This window comes from Ranitomeya imitator, chromosome 8, assembly GCF_032444005.1.
Source record: "Ranitomeya imitator isolate aRanImi1 chromosome 8, aRanImi1.pri, whole genome shotgun sequence".
Classification (NCBI taxonomy): domain Eukaryota; kingdom Metazoa; phylum Chordata; class Amphibia; order Anura; family Dendrobatidae; genus Ranitomeya; species Ranitomeya imitator.
In genome coordinates, this window is record NC_091289.1 from 85,040,509 (window position 1) to 85,057,089 (window position 16,581).

Below are 16,581 nucleotides of genomic sequence, written 5' to 3' on the forward strand. Positions count from 1 at the left end.
AAATCTATAGCGAGCAGCCAGATCCTTAAACAAAAGAGGCAATGGTTGTATGATTTTACACGATTTTACAATTACATGACAAATCTGTGTTTGGCGGCTAGTGTGTGCGCCCTGATGGAGGACACGGATGTCGCTGATGCTGTTTTACTGAACCGCTCTAAAAACATACACACAGCACTGGGCATCCCTGATGGGCAATTAGTGAGTTTTAGCGACATTCCGGCATTTGAAAAACATTTGAGGGTCACCATTAAAGTACTGTACTACAGTCAGGGTGATTGGCGTTACTTTCAGAGCGGTAATACACCTAATGGTAAAACCGTATTCATATTGTTCCATGATAATCACTACTACGGTATCAAAAATATGAAGGGTTTTATTGGGGCTGATTACTTTTGTGAGCTCTGCAATTCAGTGTTTCACCACAAAAACAATCACTCCTGCCAGTATTTTTGTAAAGCCTGTCAGAGAGAGAATTGTGTAGAAAGCAGTGCCGACCAACAGCCCAGGTGTCCTGTTTGCAGGGTTTATTGCCGATCGAGCGAGTGCTTAGATTATCACACACAATTAGGTGTAAGCGACCTAGCCTTCTGCAGGCTTAAAACATTTTGTGATAAATGCAATCATTTTGTTTTCAGAAATAGCGAAACAGAGCATAAATGTAATGGTATGCGCTGTCCTGTATGTCGCAGACATATAAATAAATTTTATGCCCATCTTTGTTACATGCGGAAGTATGTAGCACAGGATGAGTCAGATTGTTATAACTTTTATGATTTTGAATGTATGCAAGAGACAGACACGCACATCTCGAATTACATTTATGCTACAACGCTGTATGGCCACCCCTCCTGGGAGTTTGAGGGTGATACCTGTACACATGACTTTGTACAGTTCTTTACAAGCGGTAGATTTTCAGATCATACATTTATTGCCCACAATGGTGGAAGATACGACGCATACTTTATTGTTAAGGAACTGATTTCTGAAAAACTACAAGTACAGTTGATAACCCAAGGTGGCCGTCTCTTGTGTGTGACGCTACCCGATTTGTCTATAAGGTTCATAGACTCTCTAAATTTTATCCCCATGAAACTCAGTAAATTAATAATAATAATAATTTTATTTATATAGCGCCAACATATTCCGCAGCGCTTTACAAATTATAGAGGGGACTTGTACAGACAATAAACATTACAGCATAACAGAAATACAGTTCAAAACAGATACCAGGAGGAGTGAGGGCCCTGCTCGCAAGCTTACAAACTATGGGGAAAAGGGGAGACACGAGAGGTGGATGGTAACAATTGCTTTAGTTATTCGGGCCAGCTATAGTGTAAGGCTCAGGTGTTCATGTAAAGCTGCATGAACCAGTTACCTGCCTAAGTATGTAGCAGTACAGACACAGAGGGCTAATACTGCATAAAGTGTATGAGAACATGATGCGAGGAACCTTTTTTTTTTTTTTTTATTATAAATAATAAATTACCACAGGCCATGGGCTTTTCAGGCGGCAAAGGACATTTTCCACACTTTTTTAATACCAGAGAAAACCAAAATTATGTAGGCCCCATACCTGATGTAAAATATTATGGGGTGGAGTACATGTCACCTGGTGAGAAGGTAGAGTTCCTGGAGTGGTATGAGACACAGGTAAATACAACTTTTGACTTCAAGGCCGAGCTAAAATCTTATTGCAAACAAGATGTTGAAATTTTGAGACACGCCTGCGAGATCTATAGAGAGCGTATTATGCAGATGACACAGAAAAATGTTAAAAAATACTGTATGCGTCAAAAGCAAAGGATTGTAGTGAGCAGATTTGTTGATCCTTTTCAGCTCATCACCCTGGCCTCGGTGTGTATGAGAATGTACCGGTTTAAATTTCTTCCAAAAAAGACAATCGCCATTTTACCTGGTGATAATTATCACAAGGCAAAAAAGCGCTACTCGACACCCGCTATACAATGGCTCATGTATACACCTACAAAATAAAGTACCAGACAGACCTCAAAATATAAACCAATATCAAAATTTTATTAGACATACAATTTAAAAGAGACCACCATTGATGGTGATATACACCAGTGATGAAAGACACCACAGACCTGAGGTTTATGTAAAATATATAAATCTTCCGCCACAAATAAAGTATATACATCAATCATATCATAGTCAACTGTGCCCACAGGCATACACTGATAATGACCGGCAATCATGTATCCCAAAGTGGCGAAATATACATCCCGCAAAGTTGTAGCTATCTTACCTCAGGTCTAATGGTGCCACGTCCCCTTGGTAAATGGCTCATGTATGTAGCCCACTCCGAGAACATCAACATACAGCACGCTTTGAGAGGTGGCGAAAAACAAGGCGGGAAATATTTTCTAGATGGTTATGCCTATGTTAGCGGCCAACACATAGCCTTTGAATTTCAGGTGTGTTTTTACCACGGATGTCCCGTGTGCTATAATGAAAATGACACGAATAAGGTCACAAACACGTCCTACGGACAATTATATTATACCTTTTTAGCTAAAAAGCGTTACTTACATTGCTGCGGGTACACAGTAAGAGTGATGTGGGAGCATGCGTGGAATGAAATGGTTGAAAATGATTCTAACCTTCAAGCATTTCTCCACCAGATGGATTTCCCCGTTTCTTTAGACCCCCGTGATGCGCTTTATGGCGGCCGAACTAACGCCATTAAGCTCTATCACCATCTGGAAGAAGGGGAGACTTTACATTACTACGATTTCACCAGTCCGTACCCCTTTGTAAACAAAACTAAAACATACCCTGTAGGCCTCCCAGACATCATCTATGACAATTTTGGATTCATTAAAAAATACTTTGGCATTGCTAAAGTCAAGGTCTACCCGCCGAGAGATTTATTTTTTCCAGTTCTGCCGGTAAAACTCAACAAAAAATTAATGTTCCCCTTTGCTACACATGCGCTGCAAATTCCCAGGGTGATATTTGTGCTCATAGTGATGAAGAACGTGCACTGACAGGCACCTGGTGCACTATAGAGCTCGAGATGGCGATAGAAAAAGGGTATCGGATCGCGCACATCTATGAAATATGGCATTTTCCTAAAACCACTGATGATCTGTTTGCTCCCTACATTAAATTACATCTTAGAGATAAGCAGGAAGCCTCTGGTTATCCTAGCTGGTGCACGGATGACGACAAGAAAAGGCAGTACATTGACTCTTTTCTTGAAAAAGAAGGTGTCCAATTACGCCCTGAAATTATAGCTGTCAATCCTGCTAAGCGGCAGATCTCCAAGCTTTTCTTAAATTCTTTATGGGGAAAGTTTGCTCAGAGATCTAATCTATCATGTACCAGCATTGTTAGGGATCCAGATGAGCTTTTTAAGTACTGTATTTTCTGGCATATAAGACAACTTTTTAACCCTTGAAAATCTTCTCAAAAGTCGGGTATTGTCTTATACGCCAGGTGTCGTCTTATAGGGCAGGTGCGGAGTAATCTGCGGTCGCCGCATATTGTGGGGGGAGCGACCACGATGACAAGGAGAGGAGGCACCTCACCGGGAAGGTGTAAGTGAAGCAGAGGCAGAGAAGGAGATAATAGGATTCAAGGGCGAGCCAGATTAGTGAAAGAGGAGTGTTTTTCTAGGCACAGCATCGCTCTCTCTCTCTTTTTTGCATAACTCTGGCATCCCAGATGCTGACAGTTTGCTTCACTTACACCTTCCTGGTGAGGCCCGCCCTCACGTCGTCATCGGGACCACTCCCCTATACTCCCCTATACTTCGACCGCAGATTGCTCCGCACCCACCCTATAAGACGACACCCGGCATATAAGGCTACGTTCACATTAGCGTTTTGCTTGGTTGAGTCGGGCGCAGCCGCGGCGACGCATGCGTCATGCGCCCCTATATTTAACATGGGGGGCGCATGGACGCAACATCGCACAACGCAAATGTGAACGTAGCCTTAGACAACCCCCGACTTTTGAGAAGATTTTATACTTTAACTGGAAAAGTTGGGGGTCGTCTTATACGCCCAGTCGTCTTATACACCGGAAAATACGGTATTTGTTCCTGCCTTACTATGACATTTCGATGTTACATTTCCTTGATGATGACACTGCAACCATTAACTGGAAATATGCAAAAGGCCACCACACACTCAACAAAAACACAAACATTTTAATAGCGTGTTTTACAACAGCGTATGGCCGATTAGAGCTCTATTCGCTGCTGGACGGGCTGCAGGAGAGGTGCCTTTATCACAACACAGATTCTGTTATTTTTGTACAGAGAGATGGTGAGTGGCAGCCGCCTTTAGGTGACTACCTGGGGGAGCTGACCAGTGAAATACCCGATGGTCACACATCACAGAATTTGTATCCGCGGGCCCCAAAACTTACGGATACAAACTCAACACCGGTAAAACTGTCTTAAAAGTTAAGGGAATAACACTAAATGTCGGTAACTCTCAATATATTAATTTCAACAGTCTAAAAGATCTAGTTCTGGACTACTCTCGCAATTCGGCCACAGAAACTCAGAAACGTATTGTCATACAGCAGCCATCCATTGTGAGAAATAAAAAGTACTGGGATATTGAGACAAGGCCATTACGCAAAACACAAAAGTGCGTTTATACAAAGCGGCGACTATTAGACGATTTCACAACATTACCTTTTCGGTATTAGCCGCGTATTGTGATGGATACACGTCTGCAGCACCCATTCTCATGCATTCTAGCAGGCCCGTCTAATTCTGGAAAGAGCTATTTTGTAAAACAGCTGCTATATAATATTGAAGCTAATTTTTCTCAGAAGCCTGATAATATTGTTTGGTTTTATTCGTGTTGGCAAAAACTATATGATGAAATCTCTCTCTCTTTTCCCCACGCCAGATTTGTGGAGGGTCTGCCGAATACATTCGTAGATGACGAATTATTCCCACTGGAGAAGGTGAATTTGGCTATTGTTGATGATCTCATGGAGAGTGCTAGTGAAAATTGTGAGATAGAAAAAGCCTTTACCAAGTATGTGCACCACAGAAATCTCAGCATTTTCAACCTGGTACAAAACATATTTTGTCAGGGTTAGAAAAGCCGCATGATAAATTTAAACACAAAGTACATGGTGCTTTTTAATAACCCCCGAGATAAATTACAAATTTTAACTCTAGCTCGGCAGATGTATCCCGTAAAAACACGTTTTTTCCTAGAAGCTTTTGAGGATGCCACGCGGGAGCCTTATGGGTATTTGCTTGTAGATTTGAGAGCTAATACCCCTGAGGATCTGCGCTTAAGGGCCGGATTGTTTCCACCAGCGTTGCCTGCTGTCTATGTTCAAAAGAAAAACACTTCTAAAAAGTGAATTTTACATGGAATCAGACATTCTACGCTGTGTGCGTTGTGATGTAAAGATGTCTGAGAGACTCCGGCGTAACTGGGCTCTCTTAAAAACTCTGGTGAAAGCAACCCCCGCTGACAGAAAGTCTATTTTGCGCAATGCAAGCAATGATTTAATTACAGCCATAGGCGAGATTCCTTTAAACATCTTAAAAGGCAGGATTCCGCTGAAAGAGCGTCAATAGGGCATATTAAAGAAGTGGCGTAAAGCTATAAGAACCCTGAGCGACAGATCTCAGCCCATAAAGAAAAAGAAGCGCCTACTAAAGCAGGCCGGCGGGTTTATCGGCCCTCTTTTAGCTTTTGCAATTCCAATAATAACAAGCCTGCTCGCAGGAAGATAATGGAGCATACAGAGAAAATGTATCTAGTGCCAAAACAGGAGCTAGACAAACTAAGACCAGGTACTACAGATAACATACGCGACAGTGTTATTCGCCGCCTTGATGGTGAAATTAGCGACATTTTACAACGTCGTGACATTCCCGATGATGTGAAAATTAAAATGTATAGCTCTGTGCTACAACGCTACTTGGTACATACGCGGCACTGCTCAAAAGAAGTAACGGCTTTAAATATCGTTAGCACTCCTGATCCTGGATAGCAACAATTGCCAAATACCGACTCTGATAAAAATCAAGAGATCGCTGAAATTGTCAGCCATATAAACCAAAGATATAAAAAGAATGCTGAATTTTTACTAAACAGGTTGCAGCAGAATAAAAATGTTACAGCCTGGAATAATAAAGCTGAATTTATTTTCAAAGGATCCGTAATACCAGGGTCTAACTTACTGGATTTGGTACGTAGTACAACGCAGAGTCATGCTCTGTCCCGCAGAAATTTACCTCCGGGTTGGGATTCATTTATGCAGGCTATGGCCGAGCTAAATATACCGTCTACAGTTGTGGGTAACCCCGCTACTAGGCAGCTTTTAGATGAGCTAAAAATTTCCAGCAGTGAGACATGCTCTGTATCTACACCGCAGAAGCCAGCTCCGTCGCCCCGTACAATTCAATCTTTACATTCCCCATCATTAGGCACCACACGCGGAACTCTGCTACCTAAAAAAAGGTCTCTACCGATGCTACAAACCATGTGGCTCACGATGTAAAGAATGTACTGGATAAATGCTGTACTCGGCTTGAAACACTATATTATTTATTTTATAAGAAGTGTAATGATCTATTTACTTTTTATATTCTGTAAGAATTTTTATAGTATTGAAATGTCTTTGAGATGTATTTATTTTGCAACAATAAAATCTTTTTAAACTTTTACAATATCGTGTCTTTGCTTTCTATAAACACTCATTCAATTCACTTAGCTAGCTAGTATGTATTCTTTATCTTTGTGTAGGTGTGGTATTTGGCAATAAATATTTTAAACTGCTCTCTGTGCAGTTCCTAAGCATGTCGATGGCCCATCAATCAACACAGCAAATCAACACATCTGTTTGTGTTTACGTAAGAAATAGTTCTTGTAAAATGAGAATGGCTTTCACATATTAGCCTGCAGAATTGCAGACAGAAACCTCAGACCTATTCAATTTTGATAGTGACATTTAACATTTTGATAGAGACATACATAATATACCAGGATAAAAGGGAAAATCAGTCAAACAAATATGATAATCTAATATAAAAAACAAATACTGGGATAATTGGATTGAATGCCTAACCATTTGGTGTATTCATGCAAAACTACATCTGGCTGTAGTTATGTAAGGAGTAGCCGGATACTCTGCGTAAATGAGATGACCATCATTTAGTTAATGGTTAGTAGAGACACATTTTAGCAATAGGATATAAAATAAACAGCTGGGTGTGTTAATGATGTTGAATAACATGTGAAAACTCTGGCTGTAGTTAAGAGATGTAAAATGAGAATGCTTTTCCCATAACAGGATGTAGTATTGCATACAGAAACACCAACCCTATTCACTATATGTGTACACTGTGAATAAAATATAAAAAGAAATACTGGTATAATAATCACTGTATCAAAATACTGTGATAACAATATCAAACTATATCAAAAGGGGGAAATCAGCCAAGAAGGGACAGCTGGCTAACAGCTGTCAGACAGGGAGGGGAGGGGATATACATTTTGATACACTCTGATAGGGGCAGGCCCACCTGTCAAATTGAGTTTGACGAAACCACCCGATTATACACTACTCAATGGGAACCGCTGCAGCATCTGAGCATGTGACCCTCGATCTCCAATGGGAGATCTAACCCTGGGCATGCTCAGAAACGAAAAAGCAGGACTTTGATCCCAAAAGCATCTGCTCACCGCTGCCCAGCACTGACTTCAATGGCAGAAGCAGGCAAAGCAGCAGTAACCCTATGCACAGAGTGAGACTGAGCAAGACGCTGGGACCGATGTCTCTGCTGAGCAGACTCCACTGTGGCTGGAGAAGAATGGGAGACTGCAGCAGAGATGGTTCGAGATTCCCACTGTGCAGAGGCGGGAACTCGACACCTAACATAAACATCCTGAAAAGAGGGCAAAAGGGGTGCTCTTAGTAATGTTGGAAAAAATTCAAATACCAACCAAAGATTTTCACTTGCGTTTAAACATAGTCCCATAGATCAAGAAATCCAGGCCTCTATACGCAAAAACTGGCACGTTTTGCAAAGAGATGATGACTTAAGCATATTAACTACACTAGCGCCGCAGTTCGCTTATAAAAGGACAAAAAATGTAGGTGACCTTTTGGTCCAAAATCGCCTTTTACCGCATAATAATTGGATAAAAAAAAACTACCACAGGGCAATCATAAATGCGGGAACTGCAGCTTTTGTCATTTGCATAAAACTAATAACCCTATAAAAATTGGTACAATAGAGCATTATGTCGGAGATTTTATCACCTGTAAAAGTAATTTTGTAGTTTACGCAATATTCTGCCCATGCGATCATTTCTTTATTGGAAAGACAGTTAGGGTACCGTCACACAGTGCAATTTTGATCGCTACGACGGCACGATTTGTGACGTTACATCGTCGCTTAATTATCGCTCCACTGCGGTCACACTTCACGATGTACGGCGCTGGAGCGATAATTTCATGACGTATTTGCGATGTAGAAGTCGTATGGGACAGTCGTACGGTCGTGTCACACAAGACGATTCAGAGCAAATTTTGCATAATCTGTGCGTGACGTTGTTCACTAGGGGGCGTGTCGGCTGCTAGCTATGTGCTGATAGGCCACAGGTTCTGTGCACACAATTGGTTGGAAAATTTGTCACCTGAGCGCTATTGTTTCCAAGCCACCTCACCGGTTTCAAAATTTCCTTTCTTCACTTTGTACTTGGACACTTGTTGGACTAGGACATCGGATTCAGTATTTCACAGAATATTCCACGCTTTGCACCGCAGCTTCGAGGTATGTTACACCGCTTGGGCATAGTGGATGGAACGATGTACTGTCGTCATGAGCGCTTCGTTCCGTCGCTGAAGCGATGCGGATGGTACGCTGTTGTGACTGGTTGTGACTGGTGGGCTAGAGCGTGGTAGATGGAACGCTGTTTGGTCGGCATGACCGCTTCGTTCCGCCGCTGAAGCGATGCGGATGGTACGCTGTTGTGACTGGTTGTGACTGGTTGTGTCTGGTGAGCTACAGCGTGGCAGATGGTACAATGTATGGTCACCATGAGCGCTTTGTGTGGCTGCTGTATGGAAGCGGGCGGTACACTGTTCTGGGTTATGGTGGCCTATGGCGTGGCAGATGAAACAAGCGATGCGGATGTTACGCTGTTGTGACTGGTTGTGACTGGTTGTGACTGGTGGGCTAGAGCGTGGTAGATGGAACGCTGTTTGGTCAGCATGACCGCTTCGTTCCGCCGCTGAAGCGATGCGGATGGTACGCTGTTGTGACTGGTTGTGACTGGTTGTGACTGGTGGGCTAGAGCGTGGTAGATGGAACGCTGTTTGGTCGGCATGACCGCTTCTTTCCGCCGCTGAAGCGATGCGGATGGTACGCTGTTGTGACTGGTTGTGACTGGTTGTGTCTGGTGAGCTACAGCGTGGCAGATGGTACAATGTATGGTCACCATGAGCGATTTGTGTGGCTGCTGTAGTGAAGCAGGCAGTACACTGTTTTGGGTTATGGTGGCCTATGGCGTGGCAGATGGAACAATGGATGGTAGGCATGAGCTCTTTGTGTGGCTGTTGTTGTTAAGCGTTTGGCACACTGGCAAAAGTATTGTTTAAAGGACTCTTTGTCAACCGTGTAATTTTTTTTTTTTTTATAATTATTTTTCAGATGTCAAATCGTGTGGAATTCATCAGGGAATTCATCGAAATATACCAGTCTTTTCCCTGCCTCTGGAAAATCAAATCTCCAGAGTATTGTAACAGGGAAAAGAGGCAGGAGGGTTATTTAAAGCTCATTGAGCTTTACAATCGTCATGCACCAGAAGAGCCAGCAAACGAAGCGGTTATTAAAAAGAAAATTCAGGCGCTCCGCACGGTGTGGAGGAAGGAGCTTAACAAGGTTCTTCACACTACAAAGTCCGGGGCTTCCACCGAAGATGTTTATAGTAACATAGTAACATAGTTAGTAAGGCCGAAAAAAGACATTTGTCCATCCAGTTCAGCCTATATTCCATCATAATAAATCCCCAGATCTACGTCCTTCTACAGAACCTAATAATTGTATGATACAATATTGTTCTGCTCCAGGAAGACATCCAGGCCTCTCTTGAACCCCTCGACTGAGTTCGCCATCACCACCTCCTCAGGCAAGCAATTCCAGATTCTCACTGCCCTAACAGTAAAGAATCCTCTTCTATGTTGGTGGAAAAACCTTCTCTCCTCCAGACGCAAAGAATGCCCCCTTGTGCCCTTCCATGTCTCTAGGACTAAGGGGCACCAGATCGCTTGATCTACACGTGGTGAGAGGGGATTTATGTGCCAAAGCTTTGGTATTTTGAACATCTGAATTTTCTGAGGGACCAAGAGGTGCCACGGACTTCCACGTGTTTTCGCTTGTTGGCACCTGTGGAACAAATTGTTTCGGAGAACCACGCCGAGCAGGAGTCACAAGGGCAACAAGTAAGTAGCTCTTTGGACGAAAGTTCACCAATGTGTCCTATAATTACATAATTTTTCTCTGCATTTTATGTTTTATACTTCTGATTATCACATCAGTTTGAAGTTATTACAAAAACATGTCCACATAAGTAACCCTGTCGCAGTAAAGTATTATATGGGGAACATAATATGTATGAAATGGCGATATTTCTAAACCATACCATCTAAGCAATATAGAAAATAGTATCGCTTCAAGCTGCCGATGTACTCTTGTTGAGACTATTTAGACTATAAAATATTCATCAGGTTCCCCTAGCAGTCAGAACAGTGTAGTTAAAAGTATTAAATAAATGGGAAGGTTAAAGAATATTACTAAGCTTAAAATATATTACAACCTTTTTTTACCTACTACGAATATATAGTTTGGATGCGGTTATGGTGGTCAAACTTTTTTTGCCAGGTTCGTAACTTGTTTTTTTTTTTTTTTCCCCAGGATGACAGTGCGCAGGACAGTACACTGGACTGTTCACAGGACTGCACGACAACAGATTTAGTGGAGGCGGCACCTGCCAGGACTCAATCGAGGCAAGGTCCAAGGAAACGGAAAGCCACCTCAGACGTTTCACATGAACTGTTGAGCCTTGCAAAAAAGGTGTTAACAAACAATGTTAGCCCTGCGTTGCAGGGGTTTGGACACTATGTTGTTGACAAACTGGCCAAAATGGACGACAGCCAAAGAACACTAGCGGAGCGTCTAATATTGGAAGCAGTAAACAAGGGTACAGATGGCGATTTGGACAAGCACACTCGTTTGGTCTATTCCCGGCCAATGCAGCGGACAGAGCCCTCATATTACAATGGTTGGTCACAGTGTCAGACACCAATGCGACACAATGTTCCCGTTTCCCACTTCGGCCAGCCACCCCCTAACCACTCCTACACGCCAATACCTTCACATATGGCTTCGCCCGTCAGGCACCAAAGTTATCAGCCGGAAGAATCGTCGTATCACAATTTGTGATTTCCTAACTTCTTTTACATTACTTTTTATTTTATTGTCTTGTTAAAATAATGTTTCAAATAAAAGCTATTATTAGAAATTCTATCACGACTGTTTGATTGGTGTGTCTCGATCACAGCACTGTATGAGGGCACAAATTAACGTAACAAATTCATGTACAGTTAACTAATACAAAAAAAATGGAATCATAGTTTAACTAAATATTTTTAATGTAACAACCAAAAATGTATTATTGGCCCGCCTCCAACTGCTGGCACATGTCCCGAAGCTTCTGCAGCTCCTCCATTGCCACATTGTGCTGCTCCTGAATCCGCGCCATAGTGTGGATAAGCCTTTCTATGCCGGCTTCAAGATCCTCCTTGTTCACACTGACGACAGCTGTGGGTCAAAAAACATAACATTAATAACACTGTAGTCTCCCGATGTGTCTTTGCTTCTGTGAAGGAAAAAAGAAAAAAAAACAGTCAGCATATAAGGCAATACTGACTTGGGGGGGGGTGGTGGTGTTTGGGTTGGGGGTGAAAGAGTGGGCCTGCCACAAAATCAAAATAACTTTATTGTGGGAACCTACTAGGATGTTGAGGCACGGAGGGCACTTCGGGATCAGAGTCCATGTTGAATGCCTCGTGCTGTCGGCGGCGGCGCTGTCTCTTTGCCTCTGTGAAGGGAAAAAAAAAAAAAAGGTCTGTTAGCATATATGGCAACACTGGCTGCCGGGGGAGGGGGGGGGAAGAGGGGACCTGCAACTGAATCCAAATCACATAATTGTGGGAACCTACTAGGATCTGGAGGAGTTGACCTGGAGGGCACAGATCCAGAAGAGGCTGTGCGGGATGCCTCGTGGCGGCGGTGGTGCTGTGTCTTTGCCTCTGTGAAGGAAAAAAAAAAAAAATTAAAAAAAAAGGTCTGTTAGCATATATGGCAACACTGGCTGCCGGGGGAGGGGGGGGGGGGAAGAGGGGACCTGCCACTGAATCCAAATCACATAATTGTGGGAACCTACTAGGATCTGGAGGAGTTGACCCGGAGGGCACAGATCCAGAAGAGGCTGTGCGGGATGCCTCGTGGCGGCGGCGGTGCTGTCTCTTTGCCTCTGTGAAGGAAAAAAAAAGGTAGGTCTGCAGTTAGCTGTGCCACATAGTACTTTTCACCGTTCATACTGTCCCATAGCTGTGGCACATAGTGGCTCTGCAACGTTCAAACTGTCCCATAGCTGTGCCGCATAGTGGCTCTGCAACGTTCATACTGCCCCATAGCTGTGGCACATAGTGGCTCTGCAACGTTCAAACTGTCCCATAGCTGTGCCACATAGTGGCTCTGCAACGTTCAAGCTGTGGCACATAGTGGCTCTGCAACGTTCAAACTGTCCCATACCTGTGCCACATAGTGGCTCTGCAACGTTCAAACTGCCCCATAGCTGTGCCACATACTTTTGGGTACCTGCGTACTGACCTCTGCGAATCTCCTTGCGAAGCTCCTGCAGGCGCTCTGGGCTTTTGGACTTGAGATCGCCCCATTTTTTCACAATCTGGGGCTTGCTGCGAGTTATCCCAAACCGCTTCCTGAGGCCCTCAGACACCACACGGACAACTTCATCCTTGTGCTGGTTGCGGTGCAGCACCAGCCCAGTTGTCTCGTACTGCATCCGATCCATTGTTCCAATAAGGAACTTGAGCTCTGGGATGCCCATAGGAGGATCACGGCGACTGGCAGCCATTATCAAGATGTCAGGGAACCAAAACAAGCTAGCGCAGGCACGCCGGAACGCTGTAACGTCATCACGCCGTCATAGACCACGAGCGTACATTACGTGACGCTCCGGCGTTAAATAACCATCCTTCGAACGGCATTTACTATGTGCGTTCATTCCGTACCGCTCAGCCGTCACAAATGTGACGCTGTCCATAAACGGCAACGCTATTGCGATGCCGATCTGGCGGCAGGACGGCGGAGTACAGCTCCTCCTCTGGGCATTGCTGTTCAGGGTCATTCCATCTAAAATGGCGGCGAGAATGCGTTCTGCTCCTCTGGGGCAGCCAGAGCTCCTTTTTTTTATTAGACAGATGGATGCCCTGGATTATGAGGGTCTGGAGAGCCGCCCTGCCCACCCACACATCCACAAGCGGGAAGTGCTTGGCCACATAGCCAGAATGATGGAGAGGAGGTTTGGCGTCTGCCGCAGTCAGCTTCAGCTGCGTAAAAAATGGGCTGACCTCCGCTATAAAACGCCACAAATGTTTGCTGAGTTGCGTGCGGAGGCAAGGCGAGGCAAGTACTAGTATGGGGGGATTGGGAGATGCACGCTGTCAGGAGGGGGGGGGTTTGGGAGGGAGGCTTGCGCTCATGGTTGCCAACGTGACCTCAAATGCATTAAAACACATGCCCCGTTTTTGTAAAATTTAGTTATTTTCCAAGCAGAATATGCGTTGTCCGTGAGAAAACTTGTCGGGTTCCCTAATCTCAACCACCATCTTGAAATTATTATGATGTCCATTATTTTTAGTTTCTCAATTTCCCAAAAATATTAACGGAGGAGGTTGGCCTACTGATGAAATAATACGTTTTCCAAAGACAGGAAGACCATTGAACACCAGAGCCCACATACATGTCTGAGTATCGCACCCCTGTAAAGTGTGATCTCTATTTTATGTTTGAGTATATTGTAAGCTTTGATCTGCAGCACTCAACATTTGTGTGTAAACATTGTGATTCTTTACTTTAGGTGTAGAGAGACAGCGGCGGCAAGTGAGACCCACCATTGCCACCAGTACCCCATCTTCAGACACCAGTGGGAGTCCACAGTCCGGGACATCACGTAAGTTCACAATCATTGATTGCATTTTTTTTAACATCACACGGGACATAACAGGGTAGCTGAAATATTTGAAGACATTACAGACGCAATAATGACGTAAGTTAACAATCATAGATTACAGTTTTTCAACTGCATACGGGACATAAGAGGGAAGCGGAAATATTTGAATACATTACAGACGCAGTAATGACCCAGCGGCCTACCACGCCACCACCAGACAGCAGACGGCCTCGCACCCCTACACCACCCTCAACACCTCCCTTCCGACACTCATCTTCCTCCCCCGGGTCGGCGGCATTCTCCCCAGAACATAACATACGTAAGTGACCAAAACAGCGAGCGCTTCCCAACGGCGTGTTCCATAGTTAACCAGATCTGTTATTATTTCCTTTAAGATGCTGCAGCAGTGGCCAGATCGCTGGGGTGGGAAATTAGCAGCTCTGGTTCTGGCAATGAGGAACCGGCGTCCCTTCTCCGTAAGTATCAAGATAATACGAGTGGTTTTCTGCTGGATGTCACAATAGACAACTAAAACTGTAAAATTTAATAAAATTTACATCGCCCTGTGGTGCCAGACCAAATAGAAATTTACAACACACAAAATTTGGTCCTGCCCCAGAGGTCGAGATGTATTTTCAGCGGAATCAACGTTGGTTCTCCAACCTCTTCTATCCACAGAACCGCCCACCGTAAGAGAGCTCCTGGCGAGACAATTGCGCCTGGAGCGGACAGCAGCGCTCCTGCAGCAGACAGCAGCGCTCCTCCAGACTCAAGTAGAGCAGCAGGGCGTGACGCTGCGACACCTCTTGGGCCGTGGAAGGAGATAATTTTTTTTTGGGGGGGTTTATGTTATATTTTGTTGTTTAATAATTTAAAACCAAGAAATTGTTACAAAAAAAACCAAAAATCTTCGCATTCTTTCTTTAATGTTTACCATGGTTAACAGCACCATTTTATAGGCATCACATTTAAAGTTATTTAGAGAGGTTTATATGACAGCAAAGCAAAAAGAAATATTTTTTTATACGGCGCGATCCTGCCAGGGTACAGCTCCAGAACCATTAAAGTACTGACAGTATTTTTCGCGACAGTCCCTTGCATCGTCTGCCTGTCTGCCAGATCCAAGTGCTTGAAGAGCTGTAAAATTATCAGGTTGTGTACGCCATTCCCCGGGCACAATATCTCCGGTTCTTGCGTCCACTGCATCAATAAACGAAGGAGGAGAATAGGAGCTCGTATCATGACGTCTCAGGAAATTATGGAGCACACAGCATGCCAAAACCACAAAGTCTATAGACGGCAGCTTCAAGTTGATAGCTGTGTGGAACACTCTAAACCGATTTGCCATAATCCCAAAGGCATTTTCAACCACACGACGGGCCCTCGACAACCGGTAATTAAAGATTCTGCGCTCCGGTGTGAGTGTTCTCTGTGCAAATGGCTTCAGCAAATGTGGATGAAGAGGGAAAGCTTCATCAGCGATGAAGACAAAATTTAGGTTTGCTTTTGTGTCTTCATTTAGTGGCAACAGCAGTTCATTGTTCCTCAAGCTTTCCCTAAATGAAGTGTGTTCAAAAACACCACCGTCGGAGACTCGACCATTCATGCCAACATCCACATCGACAAACTCATAGTTCGCATTGACAAGGGCCATGAGGATCACACTGAAATATCCTTTGTAGTTGAAAAAAAAGGATCCAGAGTTGGCTGGTTGCGTGATGCGCACATGCTTTCCATCTAATGCACCACCGCAGTTTGGAAACTGCCACAGCTCATCAAAATCGGAAGCAATCCTCTTCCAGTCATCCGCCGTCTTGGGAAACTGCAAGATGAGAAGGAAACATGTACAAATTAGGTCAAATATATTATGCACATACACTCTCATGTGGACATCCTACAGTGATTGAGGCGCAGTATGGATTAGTATAACAAAGTCAACAACCCTGAGTATGCAGGCAGCCATTTTTTCAGATGGCTTCGGTGACTCAGAGGGGGTGCTAAACAATATATCTAAATTATATAATCAATAAAATTACGTTGGGAGCAGCAAATAAAAGAAGGGTGGCGCAGGGTTGGAGCAGCACATATCAGAATGGAGACGCAAAATGGTAGCAGCACATGTCAGACTGGAGGCGCAGGATCACAGCAGCACATGTCTGAATGGGGGCGCAGGATGGGAGCAGCACATGATAGGATGTAGAACATATACCAATAGAAATGCTCACCATCAGGGCGTAGAACGGGTTCAATAGCTAGTATAATATATCGACATAACACAGCAGCCAAAAAAAATATAGTAGTACCTCCA

General features: G+C 43.9%; 2 long non-coding RNA genes across 3 annotated transcripts; one reads left to right on the forward strand and one right to left on the reverse strand.

Moving 5' to 3' along the window:
* The first annotated feature begins 10,315 nt into the window (after window positions 1-10,315).
* LOC138647851 (uncharacterized) lies at window positions 10,316-11,540 on the forward strand. The gene is made up of 2 exons (XR_011315059.1): window positions 10,316-10,458; window positions 10,931-11,540. It is a non-coding gene; the product is annotated as an uncharacterized lncRNA (long non-coding RNA).
* A 103-nt stretch (window positions 11,541-11,643) lies between these two features.
* LOC138647850 (uncharacterized) lies at window positions 11,644-12,724 on the reverse strand. Of its 2 annotated transcripts, none has more exons than XR_011315057.1 (3): window positions 12,462-12,724; window positions 12,030-12,116; window positions 11,644-11,836 (listed from the first exon to the last, which is right to left on the reverse strand). It is a non-coding gene; the product is annotated as an uncharacterized lncRNA (long non-coding RNA). The 2 variants fall into 2 exon arrangements; XR_011315058.1 differs by lacking the exon at window positions 12,462-12,724 and adding an exon at window positions 12,238-12,258.
* Window positions 12,725-16,581: the final 3,857 nt, after the last annotated feature.